The sequence below is a fragment of the Canis lupus genome, chromosome 26 (assembly GCF_011100685.1).
Source record: "Canis lupus familiaris isolate Mischka breed German Shepherd chromosome 26, alternate assembly UU_Cfam_GSD_1.0, whole genome shotgun sequence".
Lineage (NCBI taxonomy): Eukaryota > Metazoa > Chordata > Mammalia > Carnivora > Canidae > Canis > Canis lupus.
In genome coordinates this window covers 10,775,831-10,792,610 of record NC_049247.1, presented here as the reverse complement: position 1 = coordinate 10,792,610, position 16,780 = coordinate 10,775,831, and positions in this window count along the sequence as shown.

Genomic DNA, 16,780 nt, shown 5'->3' with positions numbered 1-16,780 from the left:
CTTGGGAGAAGGGGATTTCAAGGAGGAGAAAAGAATTTGGCCATCAAGGAGCCCACCATATCCACTGGGGATATGGCTCAGACACCAGTGGAGAAGCCAACAGACTAAAAGCAATCAATCACAAACTCTTTTGTTAAAAAAAAAAAAGTGTATGTATGTATTACATCCCTAAAGAAAGAATCTGCAGATTTTCTCCTCTGTGTGTTTTCATCATGCTTCCTTGTGGCTCTGATACTAGATAAGGTTGTCAGCACAATGAAATCAAACTGATGAGCTGGAGGAGATGATTCTGCCCCTTTTCTAGATTTTTGAGTTACACGGCACATTTCAGGCTGATCACACTGAATTAACCTGCATGTGGGGTTCACAGCAATTTCCTCGTTCTGTGATAGCAAGGATTTAGAATTCTCCTACATAACCACGCTGAGCCATCACAATCAGGAACCAGACGGTGACTCTGGAGCATAAGAGGAAGGAAGTTGTAGTTTGCCCTTTTTTTTTCTAGCATTATTGGTTCTCTCGAGAACATCAGCCAGGACGTTCATGGGCACCGTTATGGCAGCACAGGAAGATGGCAGAAAGAGACCGACTCAATTTTTATCTACTCATCATCCATCCATCCACTCATTCGTCAGTCTGTCTATTCACCCACTCCTCTATCCCTCCATCATCTATACAACCATCCATGTAAGTATTCTTCTCTCAGTCTCTTGTCCCTGCCCTCTCTCCCCCCTTTCTTCCTTCCTTCCATCCTCCTGTCCACCTAGCCCTCTGTCCATCTATCGACTCATCTATCTGTCCATCCATCTATCCAAAATATTGGTCCCTGCCTATGTGCCAGGCACTGGGCTATGTGCTGAGACACAGGGATAAACTGAAACAGAATTGGTCCCTGCTGTCCTGCGTCCCAGAGTATGGTGTGAGAGTGAGACTTGAATCAAAGCATCACACCAAGTGTGATCACAGAATTTTAGAAGAGCCATGAAGGAGAAGTTCAGGGTATCGTGAGGGTCTCTAACAGGGTTCCTACCAGGTCTCAGGAGCCCAGGAGGGCTTCTTGGAGGGCGTGACATTTCAGTTACTCCCTGAAGGATTCATAGTTTTAACGTGGTTAAATGGGGTGGGAGGCAGAGCAGAGGGGACACAGAGGTGCAAAGGCCCAGAGGTGTGAAAGAGCTTAGTGTGGGTGGGTTGCAATGGTTTTTTTAGAGCAGCAGGGGTGAGCAGGGGTTAAGATGAAGTGGTAGGGTTACTGCGGAAGGTGTTGTAAGTCCCAGCATGGTTTGGGGATTTTTATCTAAAGGCCCATAGGGAGTTACTGAAGGGGGAAGCTCCATCCTCAGAAACTCTGATTTAGGTGGCCTGGGGGTCCAAGCATCAGTAGTTTTGGCCAATGGTCCTTTCTCTGGACTGGGGGGATTGAAACTGAGAGATGAATCAGCCTATCTCCAGGAAATTAGTACTAATAATCCAATAGTACCTAATATGAACCCTCAGGTCTTGTTTTGGCCATCCATTGGTCATTCAATCAGAAAATGTTTATTGATGGGGTACCTGGGTGGCTCAGTGGTTGAGTATCTGCCTCTGGCTCAGGGCATGATCCTAAGGTCCTGGGATTGAGTCCTTCATCAGGCTCCCCGCAGGGAACCTGCTTCTCCCTCTGCCTATGCCTCTGTATCTCTCTCTCTCTCTCTCTCTCTCTCTCTGCCATCATGAATAAATAAATAAAACTCTTTTTAAAAATGTTGTCTTGAGTACTTACTGTGTGCCAGACACTGTTTGAGGCACTGGGGATAGAATAGTGAGCAAAGAGACAAAAATCTCTGCCCTGCTGGCATGGGGGTAGAGGTGGAGATAGACAGTAAACCAATACACAAGTAAAATACATGGTGTATCATAAAATGTAAATGTGCTCTGGAGAAAAATAAAGCCCTCTCAACATTGCTGGTGGGGATGTGAAGGAGTGCAAGCATGTCGGGAAGCAGCCTGGTTTTATCTTTTAAAGCTGAGCATGTGCATACCATGATTATGACCCAGCATTCTACTCTGCAGTGTACACCCTGGGAAATTCTTGCCTGTCTACAAGAGGAGTCACATGGTAGGATATTCATCAGGCCTCCGTTTCACAGTGGCCAAAATTGGAGAAACCGCCAAATGCCCATGTATGGGAGAGCAGATGAATAAATTCTCCCGGTGAAGTATTACATGGCAGTCAAAAAGAAAGGATGATAGCCACACATCACAATGTGGATGGATCTCTAAAACAGAATAGCCAATGAAAAATGTCCCATTGCAGAAATGTGGTTTCCTTTTTATTTTTATTTTTTTGTGGTTTCCTTTTTATAAAGTTAAAAGCAACCCAAATTGCATACACATAATACAGTAATAGATTATAAAAAAAAAAAAAAGAAACAAGGGAGGAATATATACAGGTGAGGATTATGATGGGGGGATGTGATGCCAGGATGGGGGAATGTATGGTTAGATGTAGGTTATTATCAAGTTCTAGTTTTTGGGTGGTGGTTTCCTGGGTGTTCGTTACATTGTTAAAAGGGATCATTAGGGATCCCTGGGTGGCGCAGCGGTTTAGCGCCTGCCTTTGGCCCAGGGCGCGATCCTGGAGACCCGGGATCGAGTCCCACGTCGGGATCCCGGTGCATGGAGCCTGCTTCTCCCTCTGCCTGTGTCTCTGCCTCTCTCTCTCTCTCTGTGACTATCATAAATAAATAAAAATTTAAAAAAAGGGATCATTAAAAGCATATGAGAATGGGTTATGATGCAAAGATTATGATTAATTCATTTGTGTGTGTGTGTGTGTGTGTGTGAACCACGGTTAGAGGAAAAAGCAGGAAAAGCAGGCAAGCTGGGGAGGGAGCTAAAGCATGCTGTGGTGGGGGTGGGTGGCAATTTTCAATCTGTTGGTTAAGGAAGGAGCCACTGAAGTGATGTCTGAGCCAAGACTTGAAGGATCGAGGTACAGAACCATGGGAAAGATCGAGGGAAGATGGTCCCAGGCAGAGGGCATAGCAAGTGCAAAGGCCCTGAGGTGGGAGGGGACTTGGTATGCCCTAGGAATGGCAGTGGAGTCCGTGGGCTGGAGGGAGTTGAGTGCAGGCATATGTCTTGGGGATGACCTGAGTGCAAGGGATGAGGAGGGCTGGGGGAGGGAGGGAGTGAGCGATGGAAAACAGGGAGGACTTTCCAGGATTCTCCAATGAGTCCAGATCCTGAGTCTGCTCTGCTCAGCTATCTGCTGCTCAATGTTTTCTTGGATTCCATGAGATTCAGTTTTGAGGTGACTTCACTGGGTTTCTGTTACTTGCAACCCAATGAATCCTACCTGGTTAAATCACTGATTCAATGTCCAGAAAATCAGGGCTTGAGTGTTTCCAAGAGAAGTTTCTTAACTGGGCAATGTTTGCTGTGCAGCAGAAACCGCCCAGGAGGCCGGAGGAGACCTGGGCCAGCATCAAATACAGGGTGCGGGAAGGAAGTTTGCTCATTTATGGAGTGTTTTCTAGGCATCGGGGATGTTATTGAGTTTTTCAACCCTCCCAAGTGTCACTACAGATTGTACAGATAAAGACACTGGGGCCCAGAGCGGGAATGACAGACATGATGAACTGCTGAGCTGGAAAAACCGAGGGCTGGGTGACCTTGAGGCTCTTGCTCCCGGGGTAAGAAGTCTCTGACCCATTTCCATTGTGGTGTCCTCTCATCTTTGGGTACCGTGGGGCAGGTGACTCCTGGTCACCTTTCCCTCTTCCTCAGCCCCTGGGCAGTCCGGAGGCCTGGGGGCAGCCAGGCAGGGCCGGGGCACTTCATCCAGGAGTCTCTGTGTCTCCCACCCAGAGGGCAGGGACCCCGAGAAAGAACCGGGCCAGAGTCAAGGGTGAGGGGTTTGTGGCCGGAGCATGGTGCAGCTCCGAGGCTCGTCCAACCACGCGAGGGAGTGGGGAAGAAAGAGCTCTAAGTTTTCTGCAGGACGCTAGTGGTTTTTTGCCTCCTCTAGAAGCCGCCAGCTCCTTCCGTGGGGAGGAAGGGGAGGCGGTGAGTGAACCGGGCATGGGTACACAACGCCCTCTGGTGGCCCATCTTGGGGCCGTGGCTCTAACGCTGGAAGGGTTTCCAGGTAATTAATTTTTTAATCCATCTTTTATTTATTTATGTTTTTGGTGGTAAAAAATGCATACCATAAAATTTATGACCTTAAGTATTATTTTTAAAGACATTTATTTATTCATGAGAGACACACGGAGAGAGGCAGAGACGTAGGCAGGGGGAGAAGCAGGTTCCCTGTGGGGAGCCCAATGTGGGACTCGATCCCAAAACCCCGGGATCACGCCCTGGGACCACGTCCTGAGCCGAAGGCGGATGCTCGACTGGATCACCCAGTTGTCCCCAGACTCTTAGTTATTTCTAAGTGTACAGCTCAGTAGTGTTTTGGTATATTCACTTTGTTGTGTAGCCAACCTCCAGAACTTTTTCATCTTGCAAAAGTGAAACTGCACCCATTAAACACCACCCCCACCATTTACCCCTCTCCCCCTTCCCCGACACACACACACACACACACACACACACACACACACACACACACGTCAACTCCCATTCTACTTCCTGTCTTTGTGATTTTTGACTACTCTAAATACTGCATATAAGTGGAATTACACAGTATTTGTCCTTTTGTGACTGGCTTTTTATCACTGAGCACAGTGTCCTCAAGGTTCATCCACGTGGCAGCAGGTGTCAGCGCTCCCTTCCTTAAGGCTGAAGAAGATCCGGGAAGATAACGTTGCCTGCGTGCACCACATTTTGTTTATCCATCTGTCGGTGGATGGGTGAACACCGGGGTCCCTTCTGCCTTTCAGCCGTTGTGAGAAACCCTGCTCTCAAGGTGGGTGTGCAAAAGGCTCTTTGAAACCCTGCTCTCAAGTCTTTCCAACATAGACCCAGAAGTGGAGCTGCTGGATCATTTATTTATGCTGTGACTGAAGTGTGCCCGCCCTCTCCAGCTCATGTGCTGAGGCTCTAAACCCAGTGAGAATGCATTTGGGGACATGGCGGACCTAAAAAAGGAGGGAATTAAGGTTATATGAGGTCGTAGGGGTGGGAGCCTAATCAGATAGGACCAGTGGCCCTATGCAAAGAGGAAGACACAGAGCAAGAGCTCTGTGTCCCTGTTTTCATGTGAGGGAAAGAACATGCGAGCACACGGCGAGAAGGTGGCTGCCTGCAAAGCCAGGGAGAGACCCCTCAGCAGACCCTGACCACGCTGGCACGCTGATCTCAGACTTCTAGCCTCTAGCATGGTGAAAAAATAAATGTCTATTGTTTGAACCACCCAGTCGGTGGTATTTTGCTATGGAAACCCAAACTGACTAATAGAATATGGAGATTCTATCTTTAATTTTTTTCTGGGAATTGCCATGCTGTTTCCCATAGCAGCTGTACCATTTGACATTCACACCACTGGTGCACAAAGGTTCCTATTTCTCTGCATCCTCACCAATGATCCTTGGTATTTTGTTTTGTTGTAATGGTAGCCATCCTCTGGGGTGGTGCAGGTAATTTTGCAGGTGAACGTGTTAGCACTGACCACCTTTGCACATGAGGACACGGACGTTGGGAGGGACAAGTCACTAACTTAGTGTCATCAGCCAGCATATGCTAGGCACAGCAAAAGCTAAACTTGGGTCTGTGTGACTCCGTGGCTCAGGATCATGACTATCGGTGATGATGACAGCTTGTGGTTACAGAGCATCATCCCTGTGCCAGGCACTGCCTGTACCTTCACAAACACTCCTGTGAGAGGTGTGCAATTATTATCCTCATTTTTCAGGTAAGGAAACTGAGGCACAGAAAACTCAAGTGCCAACCCTAAGGTCACATGGCCACTAAACAGTATAGTCTGGATTTGAATGTAGCGTCCTATTCTGCTGTGATAGGAGCACACATAGCTTCAAGCAAATCTCGCCTACAAAAATCCAAATTCTCCCAAAGTAAACATGATGCTATAAAAGCATCACCATCATAACGCCACTGGTGTGTATGTGATGCTGTACAGTTTGGAAGAGACTTTCATGGCTCAGTGGAATCAACCATAGCTTCAAGGAGGTACTGGTTTTTTCAAAAAATATTTTATTTATTTATGAGAGAGAGTGTGGGAGCACATGAGCGGAGGTGGAGGGCAGAGGGAGAGGGAGAAGTAGGCTCCTCACTGAGCAGGGATCCTGAGGCAGGGCTCCAACCCAGAGCCTCAGGATCATGACCTGAGCTGAAGGCAGATGCTTAACTGACTGAGCCACCTGGGCGCCCCAGGAGGCACTGGTTTTGTATATGGGAGGGACTGTCACTGACCCGAGCTGGCTTCTGGGCATCTAGTTGCTGGTACTCTGACCCCAGGTTCCCAGGGAAAGCCCAGGCATTACTTACATGGAATAAACCAAGTTTGAACCTGGCTCCCTCCCCACCTTCTTTTTGGTTTAAATTTTTATTTTAAATTCAGCCTGGGGTGGCTCAGTGGCTTAGCGCCGCCTTCAGCCCAGGGCCTGATCCTGGAGACCCAGAATCGAGTCCCACGTTGGGCTCCCTGCATGGAGCCTGCTTCTCCCTCTGCCTGTGTCTCTGCCTCTCTCTCTCTCTCTCTCTCATGAATAAATGAATAAAATCTTTAAAAAAATAAATTTGAGACATATAGAGAAGTTGGAAAGAATGCAATAAATTCTTGTATACCCTTCACACAGATTCTGTAAATGTTAACATTTTTACCATATTTGCTTTCTCTCCCTCTCTCCCCTCCTCTCCCCTTTAACTGATTGGATGAGGCCCGCCCTCATTATGGAGGGTAATCTGCTTAATCAGTACCGATTTCAATGCTAATCACATCTAAAAACACCTTCGCAGCAACATCTAGACTGGTGGGTGACCAAACATCCTGGCATCATAGCCTAGCTAAACAAACACATAAAATTAACTACTCCAGCTAGGGAGGCTCTGTCATCCTTCAGCTTTTCCTTCCTAGACGTGTTGATACTTCAGCCTTAGCATAGTCACCTTAAGTCACAAGATGGCTGCTGAAGCTCCAGAAATCACAACCTCAGACAACAGTGTACAGAGCAAGAGGGGAGAAAGAAGATAAAAATAGTCTTTTCTTTGCTCATCTCTCTTACCAGGAAGACAGTCTTCCAGAATCCCTTGGCAGATTTCCCTTTATGTTTAATTGGCCAGACCTGGCTCACATGCCCACCTCTAGATCAATCACTTGCAAGAGGGCACAGGATGCCAGGATGGCTTAGACCAATCAAGGCTCATCCCTTGGGACTGGGTGGATGGTTTTAGGAGCAAGGAAGAAGGGTGGAGTGATCACTGATGGACAACCAATGGTGTTGGCATGTACTTGGGGGGTGGACACATGATGAATGAATTTTAGCAGAGGCAAGAGTCCCACCAAGGAAGACAAGCATGTAGAGAGCAGACTGAGCTCCTCAGCGGGGTTAGTTTTCTTGGCTTGCCCAGTGTGCTTGGTAGTTAACAGGCTATCTGAGGGACTCTACTTGGTTGGGGAGACAGGGCAGCCCACCTGCAGAAAAGAAGGTGGCCACCGCCCACTGTTGTCCTCTCTGCTATGACAATCTGATTCTGTCCCATGTTCTTCCATCCTGGGCTCTGGCCAACCCACTGACCCCTGGCCAGCCACCAGCTATTCATCTAGAAGCTGAATCTGCAGGGTGAGAATATGGAAGACATATCCGGAGATTTCCCCAGCACGGAAGAGGGGGTGGAAGGAGAGAGGAGGAGGAGCTTTTGACCCAAAGCTAATAGCCAGAAAGAGAGGTGGTTAAGGATACAGTGAAATTGACTGAAAGATCCAATCCTTATTTATAGGACACTTTCCAAGCCTTTTAAAAAATATATTTTATTTATTTATTCATGAGAGACACACAAGGAGAGGCAGAGACACAGGCAGAGAGAGAAGCAGGCTCCATGCAGGGAGCCCGATGTGGGACTCGATCCCAGGATCCCAGGATCACACCCTGAGCTGAAGGCAGATGCTCAACCACTGAGACACCCAGGTGTCCCCCAGGCCTTTTTATATATATTATCTTGTTTAAATCTCCCCACAGGCGGGGGACACTGAGATCATTCTTATTGTACAGATGAGACACCAGAGGCCCACAGAGTCAAAAGGCCGTGGTCAAGGTCACTGTATGAGCTTCCTGTGGCTGCTGTAACAAATGACCATAAACTGAGTGGCTTCAAACAACATAGACTTATAATCTCACAGCTCTGGAGGTCAGACGTCCTAAAGTCCAGGTCTGGCAGCCTTGCATTAATTCTGGAGGCTTCAAGGGACCATCTGTCTTCTAGCCTTTCCAGCTTCAGAAAGCCACCTGCATTCTGTGGCTTGTGGCCTCCTGCTCCATCTTCAGAGCCAGCAAGCGGCAGGGCATCTTTCAATCTCCCTCTCTGTTTCTCTTGTCACATGGACTTTCTTCACTCCTATCTGACATCTTCCTCTTCTAAGGACCTTCATGGTGACATTGGGCCACCTGGATAGTCCAGCCTTACGTCTCCTCTCAGGAGCCCTAACCTTAGGGTCCTTTGTACTATGAGGTCACTGAGGGCGGGCAGCCCTCCTCTGTGTACAGCATGCATCCTCAGGCTGAGCATGGTGGGGATGAGACCAGGTGGCTCTCAACTCTGAAGTAACACATCAGGTTCTCTCCAGCTTGTTGGCTGGCATAGCCCAGGATGGGGTGGTCAGTGTTGGGTGGGGGGAGATGGTGCCTAGGGAGGGACAGGGGAGGTACTTGATGCAGCCAGAGGGGACGGGAGGCTTCTGGGAGGAGGTGACCACCAACCTGAGACTTGCACAAGAACTTGTCCATGCTGATCCTGGGTGTGGCCACCGGAAAACCATAGGGGGGCCTCAAGCTTCAACATCCGGTGGGGGGATTGGAATCTGGGGTTAGTCTGGAGAAAGAAGGATGGAGCAGAAGTGGGGTGATTCGGAGGATTTGGTGGACCTGGAGACCCTGCAAACTGGCCTCTGACCCCTTGAATTTGGATGGGGTCCAAGGAATTGGAGTACAATGTGGCATTTCCTTCTGCTACAAACACGGGCAACAAAGCACATTGGTGCAGGCAGCGGGTAAGTCTGTGGCATCAGCAGAGATCACAGATCCTCTAATATCACATTTCACTTGTTGGAGCTGTCTCCAAAGATACCGCTTTTATTCATCACTATTTTCAAATCGTAAGAGTAATTGGACTGGAATCTTCATTTTAACTAACCCCTGAGGCTGGGCTCATCGGTGGCGGTCCCTGGGAGCTGCAGCTGGGGCATCTGCCAGGCTCTCAGTAGGGGCGGCCGGGGGGGGACTGGTGACCCCCATGGGTGAGGGTCCGTCCCTGGGGCCTGGGTCATGACAGCCGAGAGGGGGTCACCTGGCCCACATTGAGTGGGGGCTGCAGCCTGACCTTGAAGCTTAGACGGGAAGTAGGCTTATTACTCAAGGAGAATCTTTTGTTTTTGATTACCTGTGGCCACTGGAACCTTTTCTCTGTGCAAGCTGAGATCCACGATGGTTCACTGGCCCCCAAAGCTGGCTTTTTAAGAGTTCATGGAGCTAAGGGTTTAAAAGCTTTAAATCTGGACACAGAGAAGTGCAGGGTAAAATCCCACCAGCCCACTCACTAGCTGCAGGCCGTTGGGCCAGGGAAGTGGCTTCACTGGGCCTCAGTTTCCTTATTTGTAAAATGGGAATCATAGTATACACTCTGGAAGGCAGTTTTGAGGATTTAGGGTGACGAGGCACTTATCTCATTTCTTGGCCCAAGGGAAGCAAGTGCTCAGGACATGGTGGCAGGTGCTTATCATGTTCTTCCTCCTGGGCCAGACAGAGCCAGCAGCAGGGTCCCTTCCTTTTCTGCCCTCTTGGCTCAGACTTTTTACTGCAGCAACAGAAGCATCCATTCTCCAAGGCTTCTAAATCAAGCTGAGCAGTGAAGCATGCTTTGCCCATTAGCAGGGACATTTTGACTCAGAGCGGCTTTGAAATAGCAGGGCCGGGCAGTGCCCCTAGAATAAGGCTTGCTAATGGAGTTTCTGCCTTGGCAGTGGGCCCGTCTGGGCTGTTTATTGCAGGAGACTTGGAAGTTGTGAGCAGGGAGGGGGAAGAAGGACACGGAGCCTCTGTTGCTTTCAGGAGCCCTACAAAGGCAGAAGGAAGATGCATGGCTTCTTGGCACCCAGCTGAGAATGAGTGCGGAGTCTCCTCCTGCGGGGTCCCGGGTGTGAACATGAGACCTGGCAGGGCCCTCCAGCAAGAGAGCTGTTCTGAGCCTCAGTTTCCCCCTCCATCAGATGGAATGAAAGTATCTATACCTCATAGGCAAAAATCAAATGAGATGAAGGAAGAGCCCCGTGCCAGGCACCATACAGAACACGATGATGTTCAGCAGCTTCTGTTCGTTCCTTCCTGGACTGGATGCACAGAGCTGAGCCCAGCTTGGCCAAGGCCAAGCGAAGAGTGGTCTGAAGGTGGGGTACAGTGTATTAAGCCTGTTCAGTCTGCCTTGGGACCACCCACCTCCCACTTCTCTCTTCTGTACTTTCATCCAGCACCCCTAGATTTCCAGCTACTCCTCAGCACCTGCTAGTTCTCAGCTACCGACAAGGCCAGCTGCATGGGCTCTTCACTCAGAAGCGTACTCGGTTTGATGCTCTGATGTGATAGTCTTGAAACTCTTAGTGTGTTTTGAACAAGGGGTCTTGCATTTTCATTTTGTGCTGGTCTCTGCAGATGATGGGTCCTGTCTGGTCCTGTCTGCCACTAACAATGCTAATAAGGTGACAATTCCTATGAGTCCAGGGTATCTGCAGCTTTCCATATACTTATGATCTCATGGAAGCCAAGGCCTCAAGATGTGAGAGCACTCACCAGTGAACTGACTCTTATGAAATTTGTCTGTATTAATTTTTTCCAAGATTTTATTTATTTATTCATGAGAGACACACAGAGAAAGGCAGAGACATAGGCAGAGGGAGAAGCAGGCTCCCTGCAAGAAGCCCGATGTGGGACTTGATTCCAGGACCCCAGGATCATGACCTGAGCTGAAGGCAGATGCTCAACCACTGAGCCACCCAGTGTCCCAGAAATTCATCTGAATTCAAATAGTTTCCCAGCCCCAACACTTAGATGGACACTTGTGTTCAGTCTCACATGTCTCTAAGTGAGAAATAATCTTATTGGGGATAAAAGAGAAGAGTCGATCTTACCTCTCTTTAAGAGTTAATAATGAATTGGAATACAGTGTGAGGTGTGTTAAATGTCATTTAAGCTTGTTTTAATCCTCATTTTTCAAGATCACTTTACAATCAAGCCTGTCCTCTTATCCCCACATTTATTACGACACTTTGGGTTCTGGTTTTAAGAGGGTTCGTTGAAATGGTCTTCTCTCAGTTGTGTTTGCGTCTATTTATTATTTTCTTATTGTGGTAAAATATCCACGAACTGAGATTTGCCATTTCAGCCGCTGTCAGGTGTATAATTACTCATAATGATATAACCGATGCTCTGCAACCATCACCGCTATTTCCAAAACTTTTTCATCACCCCAGACATAAACCTTTTCCACATCAAGCAATAAGTCTCTGCTATTCTTTTCTCCTAGCTCCCGATAACCTCTTAACTACTTCTTGTCTCTGGGCCTACCTATTCTAGGTATTTCGTACACATGAAATCATTTAATAATTGGCGTTTTGTGTCTGGCCCCTTTGACTTTGCAGAATGTTTTCAAGGTCTATCTGTCGATGTAGCATGGGTCAGGGCTTCATTCCTTTTATGGCTGACGACGCTTCATCGTACGGATGGACCATGGTTTGCTCGTGCATCTGTCTGTTGCTGAGCAAATGGGTTGTTTCTACCTTTGGGCTGTTGAGAATCATCCTGCTGGGACTGTTTCTGTACAAGTCTGTTTGAGTTCCTGTGGTCCGTTCCTTCAGGTGTATACCTAGGGGTGGAATTGCTGGGTCTGTGTGTAACTTTTTGGAGAATTGCCAAGCTGTTTCCACAACAGCCGTACCCCAGTTATAGTGTGTGAAGGTTCCAGCTTCTTCACACCCTCTCCAATTCTTGGTCTTCTCCGTCTTTTAATGATAGACAGCCTACTGGGTGCCAAGTGGTAGCCCGTTAGGATTCTGATTTGCATTTTCCCTAATGATGTGGAGCATCTTTTATGTATTTTTTAGCCATTTGTATATCTTCGAGTCCTTGGCCCATTTTAAAATCAGATTTTTGTCTTTTTTTTGTTGTGGAGTAGTTGTTTTTATATATTCTGGATATTAAAGCCTCATCAGACAGGATTTACAAATGTTTTCTCTCATTCTGTGGGTGGTCTTTTCACTCCCTCATTGTGTCCTTTGATGCACAGAAGTTTTTAATCTTAATCAAGTCTGATTTATGTATTTTTTCTTTGTTTGCCTATGTTTGGGTGTCACACTTAAAAAAAACATTGCTAAATATGAGATCATGCATGTTTTCTTCTGACAGCTTTATAGTTTTAGCTCCTAGATTTTGGGCCTTGGATCAAAGCTGAGTTAACTTTTGCATACGGTATATGGTATAAGGTAAGGGCCCCAGTTCATTCTTGACATGCATGCATCCGGTTTTCCCAGCACCGTGTGTCAGAGACCAAATTCTCCTCCATAGAATGACCTTGGCATCTCTGTTGAAACCCATGGATCTTTGACATGAGGGGTTCTTTCTGGGCTCTCAATTCTATTCTGTTGATCTATATGTCTATGCTTTTTTTTTTTTTTAAGATTTTATTTACTTATTCATGAGAGACAGAGAGGCAGAGACACAGGCAGAGGGAGGAGAAGCAGGCCCCATGCAGGGAGCCCCAAGTGGGACTCCATCCAGGGAATCTGGGAATCCAGGATCACACCCTGAGCCAAAGGCAGACCCTCAATCACTGAGCCACCCAGGCATCTCTGTATGTCTATTCTTATGCAGATATCACACTGTTCTGGTTACTGTAACTTTGTGTCAAGTTTTGAAATCTGGAAATGTAAGTTCTCCAACTTTGTTCTTATTTTTAAAGATTACTTTGGCTAGTCTCAGTCCCTTGAAATTCCCTATGAAGATTAGGATGAGTTTTTCCCATTTCTGTAGAAAATACCATGAGAATTTTTAAGAGACATAGCTTTTTTTTTTTTTTTAATTTTTATTTATTTATGATAGTCACACAGAGAGAGAGAGAGGCAGAGACATAGGCAGAGGGAGAAGCAGGCTCCATGCACCGGGAGCCTGACGTGGGATTCGATCCCGGGTCTCCAGGATCGCGCCCTGGGCCAAAGGCAGGCGCCAAACCGCTGCGCCACCCAGGGATCCCAAGAGACATAGCTTTAAATCTGTGTATTGCCTTGGGTAGTATTGTCATCTGAACAAGACTAAGCCTCCCAATCCATGAATACTGTTCCATTAATATTTTAGGATCTCCTGCATTAACCTTTTATTTTTAAAATTTTTTTAAAAAAACGTTATTTATTTATTCACGAGAGACACAGAGAGAGGCAGAGGGAGAATCAGGCTCCCTGCAGGGAGCCCAATGCAGGGACCCAATCCCAGGACCCTGAGATCATGACCTGAGCCAAAGGCAGATGCTCAACCCCTGAGCTACCCAGGCATCCTGCATTAACCCTTTATTTATTTATATTTTTTAAAGACTTTATTTATTCATGAGAGACACACAGAGAGGCAGAGACACAGGCAGAGGGAGTAGCAGGCTCCATGCAGGGAGCCCAACCCAGGACCTGATCCCGGGTCTCCAGGATCATACCCCGGGCTGAAGGCAGCGCTACACCGCTGAGCCAGCCACCTGGGCTGCCCTGCATTAACCTTTTAATAGGGGCTTCTAAAAAGTAGGAAAGCCAGTCAAACTCAAAGAGTTGAACGTCTCTTGGTCACATTCCAGGTCAAGGGGAAAGACTTGTCAGTTTGTTTTAAGGTTTTATTTATTATTTAATTTATTTAGAGTGCAAGTGAGGGGAGGGGCAGAGGCCGACTCCAACCCAAGTGCTGACACTGGGCTCCATCCCACAACCCTGACATCACGTCTCAAGCCAAGATCAAGAGTCAGACGCCCAACCGCCCAACCGACTGAGCCACCCTGGCACCCTGAAGGACCCATTTCTGGCTTGAATATATTCAAGCATAGAATGATTTCGGAAATTCCTCAACAGATTTGAATTAATCTCAGTAGAGTCGATCCAGTCAGTGTTCCTAGGCCTGTTTTAAAAGCCATTGGTCACCTTCCCCTTCTCTGCTCCTAGTGAGTGGTTAGTGGACAGTTTGTGGAAATCACAGCTTGCTTAAAGAGGCCTTATTGTCTGGATCCTGGTTCCAAGTGAACCTCACTCCCCTAACTCTTTGCAGTGGCCTTAAGCCTAATGCCCTTCTGGGACTCCCCCCCCCCCCCCCCCCCCCCCCCCCCCCCCCCCCCCCCGCTTCCTGCTCCCGTGGATGGAATTCTCGCGAAGACCACAAGATGACAGCAAAGAGCAAAGGCTGTGGGAGTGGACCGGGAGACCCCGGAGAAGGGGAAGGAAGGAGAAACAGCCGCGAGGGTGTGAGCCCAGGGCCACAGCGCTGCACGATGGCACCCCCGGAGTCGCACACCTGGCAGGCCTGCGAACGGACCAGGAGTGTGAAACTGCCCGGTGCAAGGGAGTTGACACGCTCCAGGTGAGATCACACGGACAATCGTTAGAAAATCAGTATTTTCCTTCCGAGGTGGGAATGGCCAGAGTGAGGAGAAATCAGGGGTAGCAAGGCACTCTCCCTCCCCCCTCTTCCCTCTCTCTCCCCACTCCCTGGTGTGGCCTTGAGGCCAGAGGAGGAAACCACTGGTGTCTCCCTGCAGACTGACTTCCTTGGCTCAGGCTGGGCAGCAGGGGTCCTGCAGCGGAGGAGGCTGACTCCCCAGGGGCCTGGGCCCCGCTGCCTGCTTACCTGCACCCCACCACACGCCCCTGGGAGGGCTGCTGCCAAAACAAATTCCTGCACATTCAGTGGCTGAAAACAATGCAAGTTCAGTATCTCACAGTTCTGGAGGTCAGAGGGCCACCAGCCTGCCGATGCTACACACTGGGCACCCTGAGGCCATATCAAGGGGTTGCCCACGCGGTGCTCCTAACGGCAGGACAGTCCTCTTCCAGGCTCTCTCGGGTTGTTGACGGAGCCCCTTTGCACGGGACTGTAGGCCTTCCTGCTCCATCAACTGGAGCCCGTCCCTCAGAACACAAGCGGTTCTCCCTTGCAAGTCCCAGGCTGGGCTGCCAGCGAAGAGGAAGAGAAGAGAACGGCCTCAGATTCAGCTCATCTCTGAGGAACTCCAGAGATGCGCGTGCCGGGCACGTGGGTGCTCAGATGGCACCCTCTCTGTTGGCTTGGGTTACTGAGTCCTCACGTTCGCTCCCTGTGCATCCCACTAGGCCTACACTCCACTCCGGGCAGCCCCAGGAAGGACAGAGTGAGTTTTCTTCATCTATTTCTTTGTGTGAGATTCATCCCAGGCACTAATGTCAAGAAACAGAACCAGGGTGGTAACATATTACGTGCTCTCACTTGAGCAAACTTAGCTGGAGAAGCCTCAGTTCAGAGCAGCTGGAAGGCTCCAGCAGACGGGCTCCGGATAATCCTCTTATCCGCAAATCCTCCCCATTGGTGGCCTCGTTTATGGTCTGTCACTCAAGCTCCTCCCAAACTCTTTCTGGGCCGTTGGCCACTTGCCATGGGTAGCCCTGCTTCTAATCATTGCTTACTTCCTTTGGGCTGAGTGGGGGCCTTGCTGCCAGGGTAACAGAATGGACGATGGGCCTGGGACCTTGACCTTGAACTCTGCCTAACTGGATTCTTGCTACGTTCTTGGCTCATTTCCCTTTCACACACATTTCTCTCTTGCTTTTTTTACTCAGATGTTATTCCCTGTGAAGTGTATCCGGATACTACATTTTCTCTGGGGTTTGCTAACGCAATTCCTTTTGCTCTTATGGCCATTTTTTCCCCTTTTGACTTGACAAAAACTCTTAATGGATGGTGCTGGGTGCTCCCTACTTCCTCCCACCGGCAGGCACCCATGTCCCTCTCCTGATGCTCTGATGGACCATGGGGTTGGGAGTGATGGTCTGCCACCTTCCATTCTAGAGCTCCCCCTCTATGTATCTTATATTGGTCCCATTCATCCGTGTCTCTGCCTTATCATTCATTTCAGTGAAGGTTGCAAAATGGTGACGTTTCTAATTTTCACCCTTTCAACAAATATTAAGTAGAATTCTTTTGTAAAAAACTGTTTTGGACGCACCTGGGTGGCTCAGTGGTCGAGCATCTGCCTTCGGCTCAGGTCGTGATCCTGGAGTCCCGGGATCGAGTCCCACATCGGGCTCTCTGAATGGAGCCTGCTTCTCTCTCTGCCTCTCTCTCTGCCTCTCTGTGTCTCTCATGAATAAATAAAATCTTTTTTTAAAAAACCCTTGTTTTTTCTTATTAGTTATAGCTGTCTGTTTATCCTGAAATATAGTTTGTACAAGAAATGCTAGGCTTAACTATATTCTATTCATCGCTGTTGTGTTGCTGATTTTCTGAAAAAAGGGTTGGTGCTCTCATTCCTTCCAGTGATGACCACTGACCACATGTTTCTTGATCACTATGAACGCTCTCTTGTCTTTGCTCTTAATGAACTTAAATGTCGGGATCCCTGGGTGGTGCAGCGG